This window comes from Nomascus leucogenys, chromosome 19, assembly GCF_006542625.1.
Source record: "Nomascus leucogenys isolate Asia chromosome 19, Asia_NLE_v1, whole genome shotgun sequence".
NCBI classification, from domain to species: domain Eukaryota; kingdom Metazoa; phylum Chordata; class Mammalia; order Primates; family Hylobatidae; genus Nomascus; species Nomascus leucogenys.
This window is the reverse complement of record NC_044399.1, coordinates 6457407-6476319: the sequence shown is the minus strand read 5'-3', so window position 1 is coordinate 6476319 and position 18913 is coordinate 6457407. Positions and strand designations below refer to the sequence as shown.

Below are 18913 nucleotides of genomic sequence, written 5' to 3'. Positions count from 1 at the left end.
GAGAAACACTGGAACTTGCAGCACCCACAGATACCCCACATTCCGGGTTACTCACACCACCTCAGATCACTGCCCGTGCCACTGCAGGTCCCTTCTCCATCGCCCCGGCCCCACAGTGCCCGGCCTCCTCCTGCATCTCCAATGGCTCCTCCTCTGCTCCTTCCTCCCTCAGCCCCGCTGTCCTCTCTCTCACTTCCCTGTCTCAGTGCCCTCTGAGATTAGGATCCTCTCTCCCTTGGCACACACTGCCAGCTCCAGCCACTCTTCACTGTGTCCCTCTCAGCTTGGCCAAAAGATCACTCAATCCTTGACCTCCTGCACGCTTCGACTCCCCAGCAGGGCTATCTAGAGAAGCATGCAGTCACCCAGAGTGGCTCCTTCAGTCTGCGGCCAGAGCTTCGAGTGGGCTGTGAATGCTTCAGGTGACCGCTCTGTACCTCCATCTCTTTAGGGGACTTTCTGCTGCCTCCTGGTCTCTGCAAACTTCTAATCCCTCCTCCATGTAGCATGCTCAGATGCTGGCTTTGACTCCCATTTCACAAAGAAAGGTCGATAATCAGAAGAGAACTGCAGAGCCTCCTCCTCTGAGCAGCACCCACGCATGTATCTGTCATTTGGTCCATCCCCACTGCTAACTATCCACGTTCCTCCTAAAACCAGTAACTCCACTTGTCCACAAACCCATCTCTCTCTCCTACTCAAGAAGCGTTTTCAGCAGCCCTCCATCCCACACAATCAATATCTCACTCTCTACTGACTCATTCCCATCAGCATCTAAACATGCTGATAATGCTTCCAACTGAAAAATAATTCTCCTAAGCTTATTTACCCCACCAGATACCACCTCAAACTCTGCTCCCTTTTGCAGCAAAGCTCAACTGAGTTGTCTACAATCCCTGTCTCCACTTCCTCCCCTGCATTCTTCTCTCCAATCCAGCTTGTGTGGCCACAGCCACTGGACCACTGGTCCTGGCACTGACCCGAGCCTCCACTGTCAGTCCTCTCTATGCTCCCGCTTTCCCCGCTTCCTCCCTGGTGGTTCCCTCTTGTTCTCCTTCGCTGGCTTGTCCTCTTCTGCTCCTCATGAAGCTGGAATGCCCCAGGGGCCAGTCCTTACAACTCCTCTCTTCTTTCACTGGGGATCTCATCTGATCTTATTCCTTGAAATACCAACCAGAGGCCAAAGACTCCTATCACATCTCCGGCACAGACCGCCCTCTTAAATGATCAGATCTGGATAGGACCACCCACTCGGCGTCTCCATGTGGGTGGCTTATAATCTTCTCACACTCAGCAAGTTCAAAACTGAACTTTGAATCTCTTTTTTAAATTGAGATGGAGTCTCGCTTTTGTCACCCAGGCTGGAGTGCAATGCTGCGATCTCAGCTCACTGCAACCTCCACCTCCCAGGTTCAAGCAATTCTCCTGACTCAGCCTCCCGAGTAGCTGGAATTACAGGCACCTGCCACAACTCTCAGCTGATTTTTATATTTTTTAGTAGAGACGGGTTTTTTCCATGTTGGCCAGGCTGGTCTCCAACTCCTGACCTCAGGTGATCCTCCCATCTCGGCCTCCCAAAGTGCTGGGATTACAGATGTAAGCCACTGCACCCAGCCTCTGAATCCCTTTTTGCACCCAAACCTTCTCTGGCTGCAACCTACTCCATCTCCATTGGTGACAATTCCATCTAGTTACTCAAACTAAAGTCCCTGGAGTCATTACAGACTTTCCCCTTTTCCTCATATTCACAACCACTCTGGAAGGACATGGTAAGGGCTCTCTCTTCAAACTGTATCCAGAATGTGGCCACTTTTCCCTGCTGCTGCTGCTGCTATCTGCAGAGTGTGCCCCACTGTCTCTTGTCTGGATTACTAAAGTAGAATTCTCCAATGTCCTCTGAGATGGTCTCCTGGGTTTTACTCTTGTCCTCTGCCCTCTCCAGTGTCCTCTGAGATGGTCTCCTGGACTCTATCCTTGTCCTCCGCTCTCTCCAATGTCCTCTGAGATGGTCTCCTGGACTCTAGCCTTGTCCTCCACTCTCTCCAGTGTCCTCTGAGATGGTCTCCTGAACTCTACCCTTGTCCTCCACTCTCTCCAGTGTCCTCTGAGATGGTCTCCTGACTCTACCTTGTCCTCCACTCTCTCCAGTGTCCTCTGAGATGGTCTCCTGGACTCTATCCTTGTCCTCCACTCTCTCCAATGTCCTCTGAGATGGTCTCCTGGACTCTACCTTGTCCTCCCCTCTCCATGTCCTCTGAGATGGTCTCCTGGACTCTACCCTTGTCCTCCACTCTCTCCAATGTCCTCTGAGATGGTCTCCTGGACTCTACCCTTATCCTCCACTCTCTCCAATGTCCTCTGAGATGGTCTCCTGGACTCTACCCTTGTCCTCCCCTCTCCAATGTCCTCTGAGATGGTCTCCTGACTCTACCCTTATCCTCCACTCTCTCCAATGTCCACTGAGATGGTCTCCTGGACTCTATCCTTATCCTCCACTCTCTCCAATGTCCTCTGAGATGGTCTCCTGAACTCTACCCTTATCCTCCACTCTCTCCAATGTCCTCTGAGACGGTCTCCTGGACTCTAGCCTTGTCCTCTGCCATCTGCAATATCCTCCAAGATGGTCTCCCGGATTCTACCCTTTCCTCCACCTTCTACAGTTTATTCTCAATGTAGAGGCCAGAGTAAGCCAATTAAAATGAAATAGACCCTGCTTCTCTGCTTAAAACCCTACACTGATTTACCATCATGAACCTAGAATTCCCCAACAGCCTGCAATGGCAGGCACAGCCAGGTCCCGCTATGCCCTGCCCAGTCCCAGCTCACAGCTCTGTGCTGAGTCCTTCCAGCAAGGCTGGCCTGGGTGCTCCTCCAGCTGTCCGTATGCTGCAGCCACCAGCCCTTCTCTCTACAGCGCTCTTGCCCAGATGCTAAGTGGCTAGTTACTGCACCTCCTTAAAGTCCATGTTCAATTTCACCCTTAGAGACCTCCCTGACCACTCCACTTAAAACTGCAACCTGCCCCATCCTACTAGACACGGTCTACTTTTTCTTTTCTCTACAATATCTAGGCCTTGTTGCATAGCATATAATTTGCTTCAGCTACTGTCAAATGAAAATTGTCTGTCTCTTCCTGCCTGTCCCTACCCCCATCCTCCACCTGTATTCCTCACACAGAATCTCCGTGAGAGCAGGCACTGGTGCTGCCTCACTGTGTTCTGAGTTAGAACTGTGCCTGGCACATGGAGGAGCTCAATCCATGTGTCCTCTAGTGAATCAGGGAGATCTAAAACAGGAGACTCAAAGGATTGTTATAAGCAGCAAATGAATAAACCTGGAAATCTTTCCAAAGTATAAATAACTACAATGGCATAAAATAATGTGTTGAACACTATCTTAAAATTCATTCCTGGGAAACCTACTAGAAAATTGCCTTTATGATGTGGCTTAAGAGGTATAGAAAAATCCACCCAGGCAGGCCTACTATCTTTTCCAACAACGGCCTGAGATTCCACTAAGAAGAGATCAATGAAGGTTGGCAAGCCTTCATTTTCCGAATTCAAAGTTACCTCTGAGAAGTCCAGAGGGGAGGAGAGGAAATGTCTTCAGGCCAGGTCCTGGTGTCCTGCTGTGCTTATGCACACTCAGATGGCTCTGCCCTCAGGTCAGGCGCCCACAGGGAGAAGTGGGAGAAGGTCTCTGGCACCAGGGCTCCCTGCAGAGCTGGGGGAGGCTGGGGGCATGTCAGACTCAGCAGGGTACTGGATGCCTAAGAAACAAGAGAAGAACACAGGCAGTTAGAGGAGCCGGGAGGAGAGGAGCAGGGTACAAAGCCTTTCTTCAAGCCCAGAGGAAAGGCTACTGACATTAGAAATCTTATCCAGTGAGACAGGTGTGAAGCATAATAGTACACTGCAGAAAAAAACTGAGGTTTACTATGTTAAACAAAATCCACCAAGAAGTTAATGAATAAATCCATCAACACAGACAATTCTGAGATAACAAACTGTCCCTCAATCTTCATTCTATCCCCTCCTTTTCAATCACAGCCATTCGGCTTTGCCCAGTGAGTCTTCTATACAGAGAGGTGCAAGTCAACAGAAACACTTGCTTCTCAGGGCAACCATGAGAAAAATAACTCAAAAGTATATAATACAATAAAAATAGAATTAAAAGAAGATAAAAAATAAACTAATGAAAAAGAAGGCAAAATGGAAGAACAGAAGAACACAAATAACATTAAGATCCATGGAAAACGAATAGTACAATGGCAGACATAAATTCAGCATTATCAGTAATTACACTAAATGGTTTAAACACTCCATTCAAGGGCAGGAATTGGTTGAATGAATAACAACTATATGTTATTACAAGAAACATAATTTAGAATAGCACCAGAAAGAATACTTAGAAACAAATTAACAAAAGATGTGTAAGATCTGTATATTAATAACTACCAAAACATCATTAAAAGAAATTAAAGAAGCCCTAAAAAAATAGACATCCCATGTTTGTGGATGGAAAACATGTTGCTAAGATAGCAACACCTTCCAAACTAATATATTAACAGATTGATTAATTGGTGAATAGATTACATGTAATCGCTATTAAAATCAGTTGCCTTTTTTTTTTTTAATAAAAATTGACAAGCTGATCCTAAAATTCACAAAGAAATCCAAGAGACTCTTAGTAGCTAAAAGAACATAGAAAAGAAAAAAAACTTCGGGGAGTTACACTTCTTAATGTCAAAATTTACTATAAAGCTATATTAATCAAGATAGTGTAATAGTGACATAAGGACAGACATGTGGATTAATGGATTAGAAGTGACAGTCCAAGAGTAAGTATCTACATTTCTGGTTCATTGATTCTTGACAAGGGTATCATGACATTTCAATGGGTAAATGATAGTTTTTTTGTTTGTTTGTTTTGTTTTTTTAACAAATAGTGCTGAAAAACTGAATCTAAACACAGACCTTAAACCTTTCACAAAAATTAACAGCAAATGAATCATAGACCTAAATATAACAGCAAAATTTATAAAACTCTAAAGAATAAAACATAAAAGTAAATTTTTACAATCACAGATGAAGAAATGGTTTCTTAAATATGGCGCTAAAAGCTCAAACAAGAAAAAATAGATATATTGTAATTCATCACAGTTAAAAATGTTTGCATGTCAAAAATGCCATCAAGAGAGTAAAAAGACAACCCACAGAATGCAAAAGAGCATTTGCAAATCATATATCTGGTAAAGGCCTCGGATTCAGAATATATGAGGAATACTTAACAATCCAAAGACAACCCAAATGTAAATATGGGCAAAGGATTTAAATAGACATTTCTCCAAAGAAGATATTCAAATAGCCAATAAGCACAAGAAAAACTGCTCTACATGACTAACCAATTAGAGAAACGCAAATTGAAACTCCAGTGAGATGCCACTTCACACCCACTAGGATGGCTAGAATCAAAGGACAGATAATAACAAGTGTAGACAAGAATGTGGAGAAATGTGAACCCTTACACATTGCTGGGGAGAATGTAAAGTGGTGCAGCCGCTTTAGGAAATAGTTTGGCAGCTCGTCAAAGTGTTGAACATAGAGTTGTCATATGGCCCAGCATTTCCACACCTATGTAAACACACAAAATAAATGACAATATACCTCCACACAAAAACCTATACAGGAATGTTCACAGCTGCATTATTCATAATAGCCAAAAAGTGAAAACGACCCATATGTCCATCAACTAGTGAATGTATAAAAAAAAAGACTGAGGCAAATCCATGCAATGGATTTGGCCACATAAAGGAATGCAGTACTGATTCATGCTACAACATGGGTAAATCTTGAAAACATTGTGCCAGATGAGAGAGAGAAGCCAGACACAAAAGGACATATACTATATGAAACTACTCATATGCAAGGTCGAGAACAGAAATCCATAGAGACAGAAAGTGGATCACAGGTTTCCAGAAGCTTGGAAAGTGAGAGAATAAGGAGTGAGTGCTAAGGGATGCAGAGATTTTTGGAGGGTACTGAAAAGACCCTGGAATTAGATAGTGATGTTGGTAACAAAACTCTGTGACTATACTAAAAACCACAGACCGGTGTACTTTAAAACAATGACTTTTATGCTGTGTGAATTCTATTTTAATAAAACTACTATTTAAAAAGAAAGAAAGAGGCCCGGTGTGGTGGCTCACACCTGTAATCCCAGCACTTTGGGAGGCCAAGGCAGGTGGATCACGAGGTCAGGAGTTTGAGACCAACCTGGCCAACATGGTGAAACCCCATCTCTACTAAAAACACAAAAATTAGCTGGGCATGGTGGCAGGCACCTGTAATCCCAGCTACATGGGGGGCTGAGGCAGGAGAATCGCTTGAACCCAGGAGGCAGAGGTTGCAGTGAGCCAAGATCGCGCTATTGCACTCCAGCCTGGGGGACAAGAGAGAAACTCCATCAAAAAAAAAGAAAAGAAAAGAAAAGAAAAGAAAAGAAAAGAAAAGAAAAGAAAGAAAGAAAAGGGAGGGGAGGTGAAGAGAAACATGCCAAGTGGAAAAAATTTTAAAAGACGAAGTCTAGATTACTTCAGGTTTTCCCAAATGTTCTCTTTCTCAGTATAGCTTTTGTTCATCAGGACTGCAACACTATATGTAAACTCTGCTTAACTTTAGGCATTTCTGTTCGAAAAGCAAAGAACAAATTCAATTGCCTCTTTCTCTCTCCCCCTCTGCCTCTGCAGGGCCATACTAGTATTCTCAAAGCAGAGAATCAGAGGAGCAGTGTTTCCATCTGACCAGACAGAAGACACAGCCTGGTGGGCAGGCCCATATATCTTTTTGGTAGATATTCCCTCATTACTGCTCCTTTACTAAAATAGCAAGCATTGCCCACATGCAACCAGAGGATGCTAATTATTTGCAACACTCAGGACCAGGCTGCTCAAGCTAAAGCCTTTAATGCCAACGTCTCTGCCAGCCGAGAGCCCTGACCCAGCCTCCAAACACCACCTGGCAGTGCAGAGCAAGCCTCTCACCTCCAGAAAGCTGTTCCTCCTCAGTCCTGAGCAGCATCCAGATACCCATTCCAGAAAATGGTATCCACTTTGTTGCAAATCTATTCTCTGCCTTTGCTTGGCAATAAATTCTGAGTCTTCAAACAAAAGACAATATAGTGTCTTTTACTACAGCTTCTGCCATTTTTCCCAGGTAAGAAGAGCCTGTAAACAGAATTATAACCTCCAGCAGGAAGAAAAGCTCTCTGCTCAGCTGGTGCACTGGCAAATGAAGCCTTTCCCAGCTGCATTATAAAAAGATTTATAAAGAGAGCCTGGCCACAGAGCTTTCTGCCCAGAGGAGTGTGTTGGGAGCCCAGTGTGGCTCCAGGGCTGTTGGCAGGTTGCAAAGCCTCCTGTCCCCACCTGGACAGTGGCCCGTGGTCACATAGCTGACTGGCATCCACATTTTCTCAGCACCAGCAAATGGGCGCTAATGAAGTGCCACAGCATTTCACTTGGTTGTTTGCCATCCATATTTTTAACAGCCTCCAGCCAAGCTGCATGTATACCCAGGTATCAAGAATTGTTCTTCATACTACTCTGGTAACGAAGCCACACCAGTATTGAGTGGCCAGTCCCTCAGTACTCAAGAAGCCCTCCTATTTTTAGTACCTGTTTTTATAGAACACCAGGAATGCATGTACTGGGTTTTAGCAGAAACATCTGTAGTAAATGTTCATGCACTCCTCCACCTTTTCTTGCACCCCGACCATGTGCTGAGACAGCACACAGGAGTGATAACAAGGTGAAGAAGATGTGGTCTCTGCTCTCAAGGAGCTCAGACTATCTAGGGACCTGTAAGACAGCACCTGGCCCTCAGTGACACCATACTGAGGCCCTCAGTCACACACACACACACACACACACACACACACGATTACTGTGTGTGACTTGAAAAAAATCTGATATACGGAAGGATAGGATGAGGCTTCTCGTTTCCTAACAGTGTGCTTGTCTGGTAATTCCAATACAATTAATTAATTTACACCTTTCTCGAAACACAGATGCTACTTCAGATTGTGAACAAAAGACTCAATGGTTCAGAATAACCTGAGAAAATCAACCTGATGCAAAAACATATATTAAAGACATTATTTTATTCATTTCTTTCTTTCACCAAGTGTGTGTATATCAACATAGAAAAGGATGCTGTTGGTGATTTTTAAAGATTATATAGGATGACTCCTTGTTAAATAAAGGCTCTAAAATAGCAGCAGCTGAAATCACTACAATAAAAAGGCTTATGAGAACAAAAAGTCAGTGACAACCACTCAAAACCTTTAGAACTTTGCAGCCTGAGTATTTATCTATACGCACACACACATGCATCCATAGATGCATGTATGTGTATACGTATGTATATATGCATCTATGTATGCACATGTGTGTACATATGTATCTATATGTGTGTGGGTGTGTGTATATATATGCCATCAGTTAGTGATAAGAGCTACAATAAAATACAACCAGGTAAAGAAAAGACGTACTATTTTCTTAGTGTTTAAGGCCTCTCTGAAGACGTGGTATTTTAAGTGAGTCCTGGATGAACTGAGCAAGCAGGACATGAGAATGTACGGAGAAAGAACATGCTCCACAAACATGCTCACTGCTCCGCACAGGCAATAACAGTGAAGCCCCCCGCCCGCCTTCACTGTTCCCATAGGCCAAGCCGCCCAAGTTCCCTAAAGGAACAGTGAAAGCGGTGAGAAACAGAAACCTGACAGATATTGAAGGTACCTCCCAAAGCATTTGATGGGAGAAAGGAAGGGAGGCAGGGAAGGAGGGAGGGAAAGAAAGAAGTCAAAGACGCTTCCAGACTTTTGTCCTGAACAGTCGTGTGAGCGGCACTGTCCATGACACGGGTGTCCCTCAGAAGCCCTAGGGTAGGTGTGCAGATTGCCGTGCCAACAACAAGCATGGGCTCGTGGGGGTGGTCTGGTGACACAAAGTGAGAGGCCATCCCATCTACATGCTGTTAACATTACCACTGGAGGCTAAATGAGCTCACCTGGGCAGGGATGTAGATGGGAAAGACAGCAAAAGAGGCCTGAGGATGGAGCCGTGGGGCCCTCGCATGTCCAAACACAGAGACGGAGCTCAGGGATGAAGAGCAACCAATGAGGGAGGAGGAACGGGGGGCTGCACAGAGAGGGTGGTGACCTCAGAATGGGACGCTGGATGTCCCGATTTTAGAAGAACTGGGTGTTACTGCAGGAAAGAGTAGTTAATGTAAGACCAAAGAGGATGACCAAAAGGAGGAGGCCAAAGAAGAAAGTGAGGGATCTAGTTTTGAAATGGCCTGCTATGCAGATGTTGAAATGGCTAAAGTAGTAACAGGAAGGAAGATGAAGACGGTGAATTAGTTGATGAACTCGTCTGTGAATGCAGAGGAGGACAAAAGGAGGGGTTATCTGTAGAAGGCTCAGAGAAGAAGGAAGAGGGATGGTAAAGCCTGATGGCACATGTCTCAAGGGAGCGGGGGATTTTTAGGGAGGAAGAAGGTGCAATGGCCTGGAAGTAGCAATGAGAAGCACAGACAGCATCCACTCCACCTTGACCATGTGGTTTTTTTCTTTTTTTTGAGTGATGACCATGTGACAGTCACTGAACTTGGCGGTGATATGCACAATATTGGCAAAAGCACAGATACTGAAAAAGAGCTGCATCTTACAGAAGGAGAAACAGGTTAAAATCCTTGCCCAGGTCAGATAACTGGTCAGTGGCAACCCACGTCCAGCAGCAGAGCTCCTGCTCTTATCCAGGACTCCACAGAGTCTTCTATGCAGATATCTTTAAATATTTCTAAGTAGTGTCTCAGAACAATAGAAGAAAGATGGGTTGTTATTCACTAAACAGTTTTCAGACAAATAGCTATAGATGGGGAAAAAAATAGGCTGGAAAAAAAGATTAGGCTGGTTCCCTAACAATGCTAAAAGTAAAACTACAATTTTACCAGAGGAAAAAAATAACTAAAATATGTATTACCCAGCGGGGAGAAAGGCTTTTAAAGCAAACCTCATAAATAAGGAAGTGGTAAAGTTCTAACTACATAAAAATAATATTTCTATTTGGAAAAAATAACATAAGACAAGTAAAAAGTAAGTAACAAAACTGGGAATAATTATTCTCATTACATGTAATGAAGAATTAATACTTCTAATTTATAAAGAAAAATATCAATAGAAAACACTGCAATAGAAAAGCAGGTAAAGAATGTGAACAGGTTCACAGAAAGAGAAATACTGGTGGCTGACAAACATTTGAAAAGACGCTGAAACTTACTCCTAATTAAAGACGCGAAGTAAAAAGATACCATATTTCACTTGTCAGATCAGCAATGATGAAAAACCTCGATACTGTTGAATAAAAACCCAATACTGTTGAATGTGGAGAAGGAGGAGCTTTCATCCATTTTTTAGCAGAACAGCAATAGATGCCATTTTGGAAAATGACTTGGAAACAGATCAAAACATAAAACACACCTAACTCTGACCCACATGTGCTGCCCTAAGTATTTACTCTAGAGATACATTGGCAAAAAAAAATTTCATGTGTATGTTAAAACAAAACAAAACAAAAACAAAAACAAAAAACCCTGGAAGCAATCTTCACAACAGCAAAAACTGAAAATCTACTTACATACCCATCAATAGAAGAAAAGCTGAATAAATAATACAGCTATACGACTGAAGAATAAGCTGAACCTTGGTTAATATTTCATGTCTTGGCATGAAAAGATGTCTAAGATACATTAGCCAAGAAAAAGTCACACTACAAAAATACTTATACACTATGATCCCATTTGTGAACACACATTTAAGTTATATACTCACAATTTTTCTAGAAGAATTAAAATATAAAAAAACTGTGGGTAATTGCTTTAGAATAAAGGGAATTTTATTCTCCATTTTTTTTCCTTTCAAAGTTGTTTTTTACTCTCTCCATTTATAACTTTAAATTTTTAGAGGCTAAAGACTTTTGATACAGTACCCATGAGATACTACACACTGAGAGAAAACAATTATTTTTATTTTGCCTCACCAAGGATTGTATCTCATAACATATTGCAAGCTCTAAATTAAAATCCCACAAAAAGACAGCATTTTTTTGCATTGCAGCCTCCCTGAAGCAAATCCTTCAAGTAGGCTCTGCTCTGAAATCCACATAGAAATCCCAGTTAGTGGAGGCTCTTCCTTCTCCATATCCTTTCTCCATCTTCTCCATAATGAAGGAACATTTTAGACTCTGTGCCCACTAGTGATTTAGACCCTGTGCCCACTAGTGATCACAGCAAAATACTGCTCGAGAGAGACCCTCCCACTTACCTACAATTCCTTACACATACGTACATAAAGGGGTTCCAAAGGAATCCCTCCAATTCTCTTCCAGTCTTTCAATTTCCAAGTCTAGGATTGTTTTCTTAGCTGTTGCTGAACTTGCAAGTTAGTATTTCAAAAAGCAGTATAGCTCTGTGCAGTTAAGCTTATGCAGCCGCTATAAGTGGAGGTTTTCACATGTGTGGTTTGTTTGACTTTACTATGAATAGAGGTCTTGTCCCGCTTCGATAAAGCACCTCTCTGTTTGCATGCATCGTATACTAATAGTCTGTACACTGGGAAACACAGGGATCGCTTTAGAGTTGCCCTGCAGTGAGTTATTCTGCACTTGTCTTCTCTGGGGGAAAACAAAATACACTCTTCAGCAGCGGAGACATTTGTCAAATTATAGCTGTGGAACAAACTCGTTGGTTCATTGGTTATCAATTAATTGAGTATTGTTTAAAATTCTCTTCTTGTGATAAAAGGCTTTGGCTAATTCTGCCATCATTCCTGATTCTAAGATATCACTCATAAAAACGAAGCTGAGTCTTAGGCTTAAACTGCTCACAAAGAACCAATTGATTTACCCGACCGGATACCAAATTAGGCACAAAATGAGAAGCTTGTTATAGTAGAGGCATTACCACAGGAAAAAAAAATAGTTTATTTAGAATGGTGAGATAAAGCACACACCAATTTTAAAGAACTTAGAAAGAAATTTCTTTGGCTATGTAATTTTGTAAAGGAATAAGGTAACATAATATACTAAGGAAAAAAAAATCTCCAAATAGCAATACACAGTATTTTCTATTTTTAAAGTGTGTGTAATTGTGAATGGTCTAAATATACCAGTTAAAAGGTACAGATACTCAGGGAGGGTAAAATAGCAAGCATCAACTACATGTTGTATTGTCCACAGGAAACCCACTTCAAATAGGAAGATTAATGTTAAAAATAAAGGGATGGAAAAAGATATACCATGCTAACACTAATCAAAAGAAAGCTGGACTAGCTATGTTAATTTCAGATAAAGCAGAGTTCAAAGCAAGAAAAAAATTATCACAACAAAGAGGGCCATCAGAAAATAATAAAGGGATCAATTTTCCAAGACATAACAATGCTAAACATGTAATACCCTACAACAGAGCATCAAAATACATATGGCAAAACTGACAGAACTGCAGGGAGAAACAGACAAATCCACTACTAATAGCTGTAGACTTTAACACCCCTTTATCAGAAACGCACAAATTCTGCAGGCAGAAAATCAATAAGAACACAGTTGAACTGAATAGCACTAATAATCAACTTGATCTACTTGATAAAGAATATTCCATCCAACAATAGCAGAATACACATTCCTTTAGTTCAAAGGGAAGAGTCCAGGCCACAAAACACACCTTAAATGTAAAAACAAACAAAGAAGAAAACAAAAATCATACAAAGTATGCCCTCATATCACAATGGAATTAAACTAGAAATCAGTAAGAGAAAGATAGATGGAAAATCTCCAAATATCTGGAGATTAAACAGCACACTTCTAGATAATACAAGAGCCACTGGCATTTTCACCATAAATGTAAAACAAAACCACCACCAAAACAGAAAATTAGAGAAAAAAATGGAAATATGGCATTATTTCATCTTGGCTATCTTTACCTGAAAACTAGGAAAAAAAATGACATGGGTCAAATACTTCCATTTTTGTGGACCAGAGGGCAGTCTTTTATGAGCCAATGAAGTTCTCCACAGTGGACTCTGAATGCTGTCAGCAGGCCTGACCCTCCCCGTTCCCAAAACCCAGCTTCTGACCTGTGTAATTCCAACAGTAATTTGTGAATCTGCATTTTGGACAGGCCTTCAAGGTTTTCCTTTGAAGTTCCATAGGCATGATTTCTTTAATCCACAGAGGATTCCCACAAAAGAATAACCCTGGTACGATTCTCACTTTAGAGATGAATAAAACAGGAACATTTACAGAGAGGTCACAGGTCTTTTCACAAATCCAGTGGGGCCTGAAGTCTTGAGCAGGATCCTGTCTCTGTCCCCACAGTCTTGCCTTCTCTGCTCAAGCACTGACCACCCGCTGCACTAGGAGATGCTTCTGGACTCTGCTGGGCACACTGTCCCAGTTCTGACAGGAACAGTACTCAGTCAGACCTGCAGGTGCATGGTATCAGGTCAGCCTGGGAGGGCAGCCCTTCAGGAGCAATGTGGGTGCTTGCATGGCTTTGTCCAGTTTATTAATAATACGAGGGTTTCTTCCTTGTTTCACTTCAATCCCACAGCAGCAAAATGTCCACTTATGATATAAGGTGGATTTATTGGTTGAAATATATATAGTTAGCCAGGCGCAGTGGCTCACGCCTGTAATCCGAGCACTTTGGGAGGCTGAGGTGGGAGGATTGCTTGAGCTCAAAAATTTGAGACCAGCCTGGGCAACATGGCAAATCCCCACCTCTACAAAAAAAATATAAAAATGTGCTGGGTGTGGTGGCACACACCTGTGGTCCCAGCTATTCAGGAGGCTGAGGTGGGAGGATTGCTTGAGCCCCAGAGATCAAAGCTGTAGTGAGCTGAGATTGCACCACTGCAGTCCAGCCTGAGTGACAGAGCAAGATCCTATCAGAAAAATAAATAAATTATATGTATATATACACGTATGTATGTATATATATATAGATAGATACACGTATTTGTATCTATATATATTATATATATAGATACACACGTGTGTATCTATATATATAATATATATACCCATAGACATGTGTGTGTGTGGTGGGCATGTGTGTGTATATATATGGAGTAATAAAATTTGTGTGGACTGAGGAGGTGACTGAATTTACAATTAATTTTTTACAAAACTGAAATAATTTACTTCACTAAAAATGAAATATAACCATAATTGAAAAATTAAAAATAGAAAAACTGTCACAATTCTTATGAGTTCTGATTCCTCTCCTCAGCACATTTTTCAAGTTTGTACATCAAACTGCACAATTGTGCCTCACCATTGTTTTCACTTAATAATAGAAACATTTCCCATGCCCACTATCTCCAAAAATCTTATCTAATTAGAGCATGAGATTTACTTAGCTATATTTAGATGTTTTCCATTTAGGGCTATTATTCTTTAAAAAACATAAAGAAATACATTTGTGCATCAAGCATTTATTTTTCTCCACCTTTAGTATCATTTCTTGGAGCTGGATTCTCCAAAGTGCAACTGTGCAAAGTAATCATGCCACTGCAAATAAAAACAATGCATCTTTCCTTAAGCCATCCTTTCACCCAGGTTAGGTCTAGAAATTCATTCTTTCTGCCAAGCCAACATGATTTATATTTATTTCCTTCCTGCAGCAGGACCCACTTCAACATATTAGAAAATGCACTTTTTTAGCTACTTTCTCTTAGAATTGTTTTTCTAAATAACGGTTCCACGCTTAACAAGAAAAACTTTATCCTATCTCCAAAGCTATTTATTATCAAATAATGGTAGTTATATCGTAACTAAATTGATTTCTACATAAACAGTAGGTGTGGATAACATATAAGTCAATACCAGGTAATATTCAAATATAATTTAAAGTCTTCCAAACTACGATTGTATAAGCTTCACAATAATTATTTTTATTAGCACCTCAGCTAAGGGTTTTTGCCATTTGAGGTCAGTTTATAGACGTGTGGTTTTGAAAACCATCACACCGTGATGTTTCAGTAAAAAGAAAACACAGACCTTCAGGCAGGATCCCAATGTCCCTTATTTAAAATAAATATATTTATATATATATATATATTGAGTTCAGTGAAAAGTTCCAGAGTGAAGTTCAGCATACCACGTCCTGTGCTGGAAATTCAAACTGAGTAACACCCACGGCTTAGCTCCAGGAGCCCAGCTCACTGTACATTCGCCCTACGGAACTGCAACAAATAAATGTCAAACTCTGAGTCTCAACTCCACTGTCAAGGAGAGTTGGGAAGAGATAAAATATGGTGGCGAGGGCAGTATTTAACTCAGGGACATGTGAATTCCACAGGACTCATCTCTCTTTATGCCAAAAATTGAAAAGTACCCTCACATCAGGTTAAATACAATTTCTATGTAACTATGCATGGAGTTTCAATCAAGTCAATAACAGTTAAATTTTGTTGACATAACATGTCATATGTGTTAACATCAATTCTGTTTTTTTTTAATACTCTAGAGCTAATACTTGTTTCCAATTTTTTAAAATATTTCATTTGGCAAAGCTCACAGGCCCTCAGCACCAAGTCTGCTGTGTCCAGGGAGCAAATGGATACTGACTTCACTCCATGTCATCCCCAAAATGCCAGAGCTGCTCAGGGAACTGACGGGGCCTGAAGGGGCCACGCAGAACCCCCAGAAGTGGCAGGAAGAGGATGGGCCAGTTTCTGACCATCACCAAAGGCAGGGTGCCACAGCAGGAGACACTGGGGATGCTGGAAAAAGCAGGTGAGGAGGAAGTTCACGGGGAAGCACTTGACCACAGAGGGTGTCAGGTGATAGGAGGCCTTGGAGCCAGCCATGGAGAAAAGGCCAGCGAAAGCCACAGGTTTCAAAGACGCGGAAAAAAATCTGGGGCAACTCTGAAGGCAAGGGCTCAAATGAGGAATGCGCAGTCGCCAGAAAGGAGGGGAGGAGCACGGAGGCCAGGGCATGCAGGAGGCCAGTGGAGGACAGCGGTGCCTGGGCTAGAAGCTGGTGACCTGGGGGCATGTCTAGTATTCTAGACATGCGGGCTTAGTCTGGGGTGCAGATGTAGGATATGCAGAGAAGAGACAGGTATGGGAGAGGCTTCTCTCAACCAGTCTTCACTGGGAATCAAATATATGTGCTGGATCCACAGGGTGCCGTCTGCCCTGACCACTGAAGGCCAGGAGAATGCTAATGGTAAACACACAGGCAGGCGGTGGACCCAGAGGAGAAATGAAGGGGGCCTGCGGCAATGAACTTGATGCAAAGATGATGGACGTCAGGGTAGATTTTGACAATAGAGTGTTTCAAGGAAAAATGTTAAATTCATCTAGCCCAAACCGTCCATTTAACACATTTTTTTAAAAAGGCCCAAAAATGTTGGAATCTGAATTGAGACTGAACAGAGTTAAACTGGTTGAACAGTTGAGTCTGAATAATGCAGGCTACAGGAAGGACGTGCCCAAACAGGACAAGTGGGACAAGAGTCTGAACCATCCATAACTAACCTCAAGGCATGTAGGACGTGCCTAGTGACAGTGAAATGGCACAAACCAGACCCCCAGATGCAGACGAGAGGCCCTGTCCATGCTGGGATCCCAGAATCCAGGGCAGGTAAGCACTCTAGAAGAGCTGGTCAAAAGGCTGGTAACCTGGAAAGAAACACACTTCTCCAAGGCCCTCCAGATCAGCACTTCAGTCTGATGCAAGCCATATACATAATTTTAAATTTTCTGGTAGCCACATTTTATTAAAAAGCATGGGAAATTAGTTTCAGTAATATATTTTATTTAACCCAACATGGCCAAAATATAATCATCTCAACATATAATCCATATAACAATTATGACTGGGTACTTTACATTCTGTTTTTCACACCCAAAACCCACTGACAGCACAGCTCAATTGGGACTGGCCAGAGTTTAAGGGCTCCGGGGCCCTGCAGGGCCAGTGGCCACCACAGAGGACAGCCTGGCTCCAGGTCCTCGCTTCCCCTCCACCTGTCTGCATTCTGTTTTTCCTGCTACACAAGGAAGAAGTCCTGCCTGCCTCCAGAAAGCAGCCCTTATCTGCCAGGCCAGCAGGACACAGCTCAAGGCCTGATCAGTCGCCTAGGCAGGCACAGTCAAGCTGGTCCTCCCGAGGAAAGGCTGGATCCACTGCACGTGGCCAGGGACAGAAAAAAGACAGGGTCACTGTCAAGGAAGCAGAGCTGCAGGCCAAAGGGAGAGAGTCCCAGGAGTGATTGAAGTACTAACAGATAAGAAATGCTTCCCTCGGCCAATCAGCAGGCAGAAATTGGGGATTCCTTTGAGGAGGAGCTGCAAACACGTCCTTCTGAGTCTTACTCAGGTTTTCACAGTTGACAGCACAGTACCTGGCCTAGAGCGAAGGCTACACAAATATTTATTCAGCATATGAAAAACCCTGCACCTAAAATCCTGTGCTACTTCACAAACAAGAGAAGTGAAGAGCAGGCAATCTCACTGGACCAACACGGCTTCCTATGTGTTCTGGTTGTTTTTACTACAGTGAAACTGGACTCAACAAAGTACCGCAGGTTTAAGAGATGAATCCCTGCCACGTGGACTCCAGAACGGTAAACTCTCCCTCGTTTCAGAAAGGGCACCCCCCACTCCGCCCCATCCCTTCCTCTCTGCAAGTCCTCACCTTCATTATATAGTCCTCAATGTGTCTTTGAATCCCTGGTACCAAGTAGTTTTTGCCAAATGATGGATAAAAGAACAAAAGCAAATAAATAACAACAACAATAGAAATAAAGAGTAAGATATTCATGAATATTATAGTGAAAGGATATGGTTGTTTCTGGACTCAAATGTCTTTGAAGGGAAAAGATACAGATTCAGTTCAACAAATATTTACTGAGCGCCTCCTATGAGAAGCCTGTGTGCCAGGTGCTAGAAGGGTACAAAGACGACCAGGACAGGACTGGGATTCCCGGCCCACACTGCACCCACACCAAACCGATTGATGGAACGCACAGGTGTGCGCAGCCCCACACCTGCAACCTTGAAGCCGCATGCACATGGCTCTGGGCCTAATCCACATGGGCTCCTGCTTTGCCAGGAAGAGCAGGTAAGAGAGGGAAAAGCAGTTTATCAAGGCCTAGCACGGCCAACCCCTGCACAGGGCAGTTCTCTCACATGTGTTATCCGGTCCAGTCCTCCAGGACCTCCTCCCAGGCAGACCCTCATTTTCTCTGCTTCTCCTTCTCCAGGAGCCGGCCATGCAGCCCGGCTCTGGCACTGGGCCCTGAACAGAGTCAGCCACCAAACTTTTGGAAAAGCTTGTCGCTTCCTGACAAAAACGAACAGATGCAGCTGACACCAACGCCCCCACCTCTGTCACTGCCTTAAACACAGATGTGCTGCAGCTGTGGCCAGCCCTTTTGCATCATGGGGCAAAGGAAAACATGCTGAGCATGGCACAGCAGAAAGAAGAGAGAACCTGGGCTCTCAGTAACATCCCGAGCCGCTGCACCAGCGCCTGGAAGCAAGCACCTACCTTCAGTGCCTTGCTATTAAGGAAACAGAAAGCTGTAAGTCCTTGTTAGTAAGTGCTATGTTGCTGGCCAAACATATGCTAACATATCCAAACACAAACACTATACCTGATACTGGTACATATATATGTGTTGTGTGTATCGATGCATGTGTATGTGTGTGTTTGTGTGTGTGTGTGTTGAATCATGTCTCCCCCAAAGGATATATTGAACTCCTAACCCCTGATGCTTATGAATGTGACCTTATTAGGGTGTTTGCAGATGCAATCAAGCGAAGATGGGATCAACAG

General features: G+C 42.9%; 1 protein-coding gene across 4 annotated transcripts in view; it reads right to left on the bottom strand.

Annotated features, from left to right (window-relative positions):
* Window positions 1-18913, bottom strand: part of RNF144A (ring finger protein 144A) — a 129479-nt gene that overhangs the window by 102024 nt on the left and 8542 nt on the right. For 2 of the 4 annotated variants that reach the window (XM_003276542.3, XM_030800611.1), the window contains exon 2: window positions 3570-3769. The gene's annotated coding sequence lies outside the window, so the exon portion shown is untranslated. Of the gene's footprint in view, window positions 1-3569; window positions 3770-5527; window positions 5789-11412; window positions 11553-18913 lie in introns of those variants that run through there. The other 2 variants (XM_030800609.1, XM_030800610.1) reach the window with 2 other exon arrangements.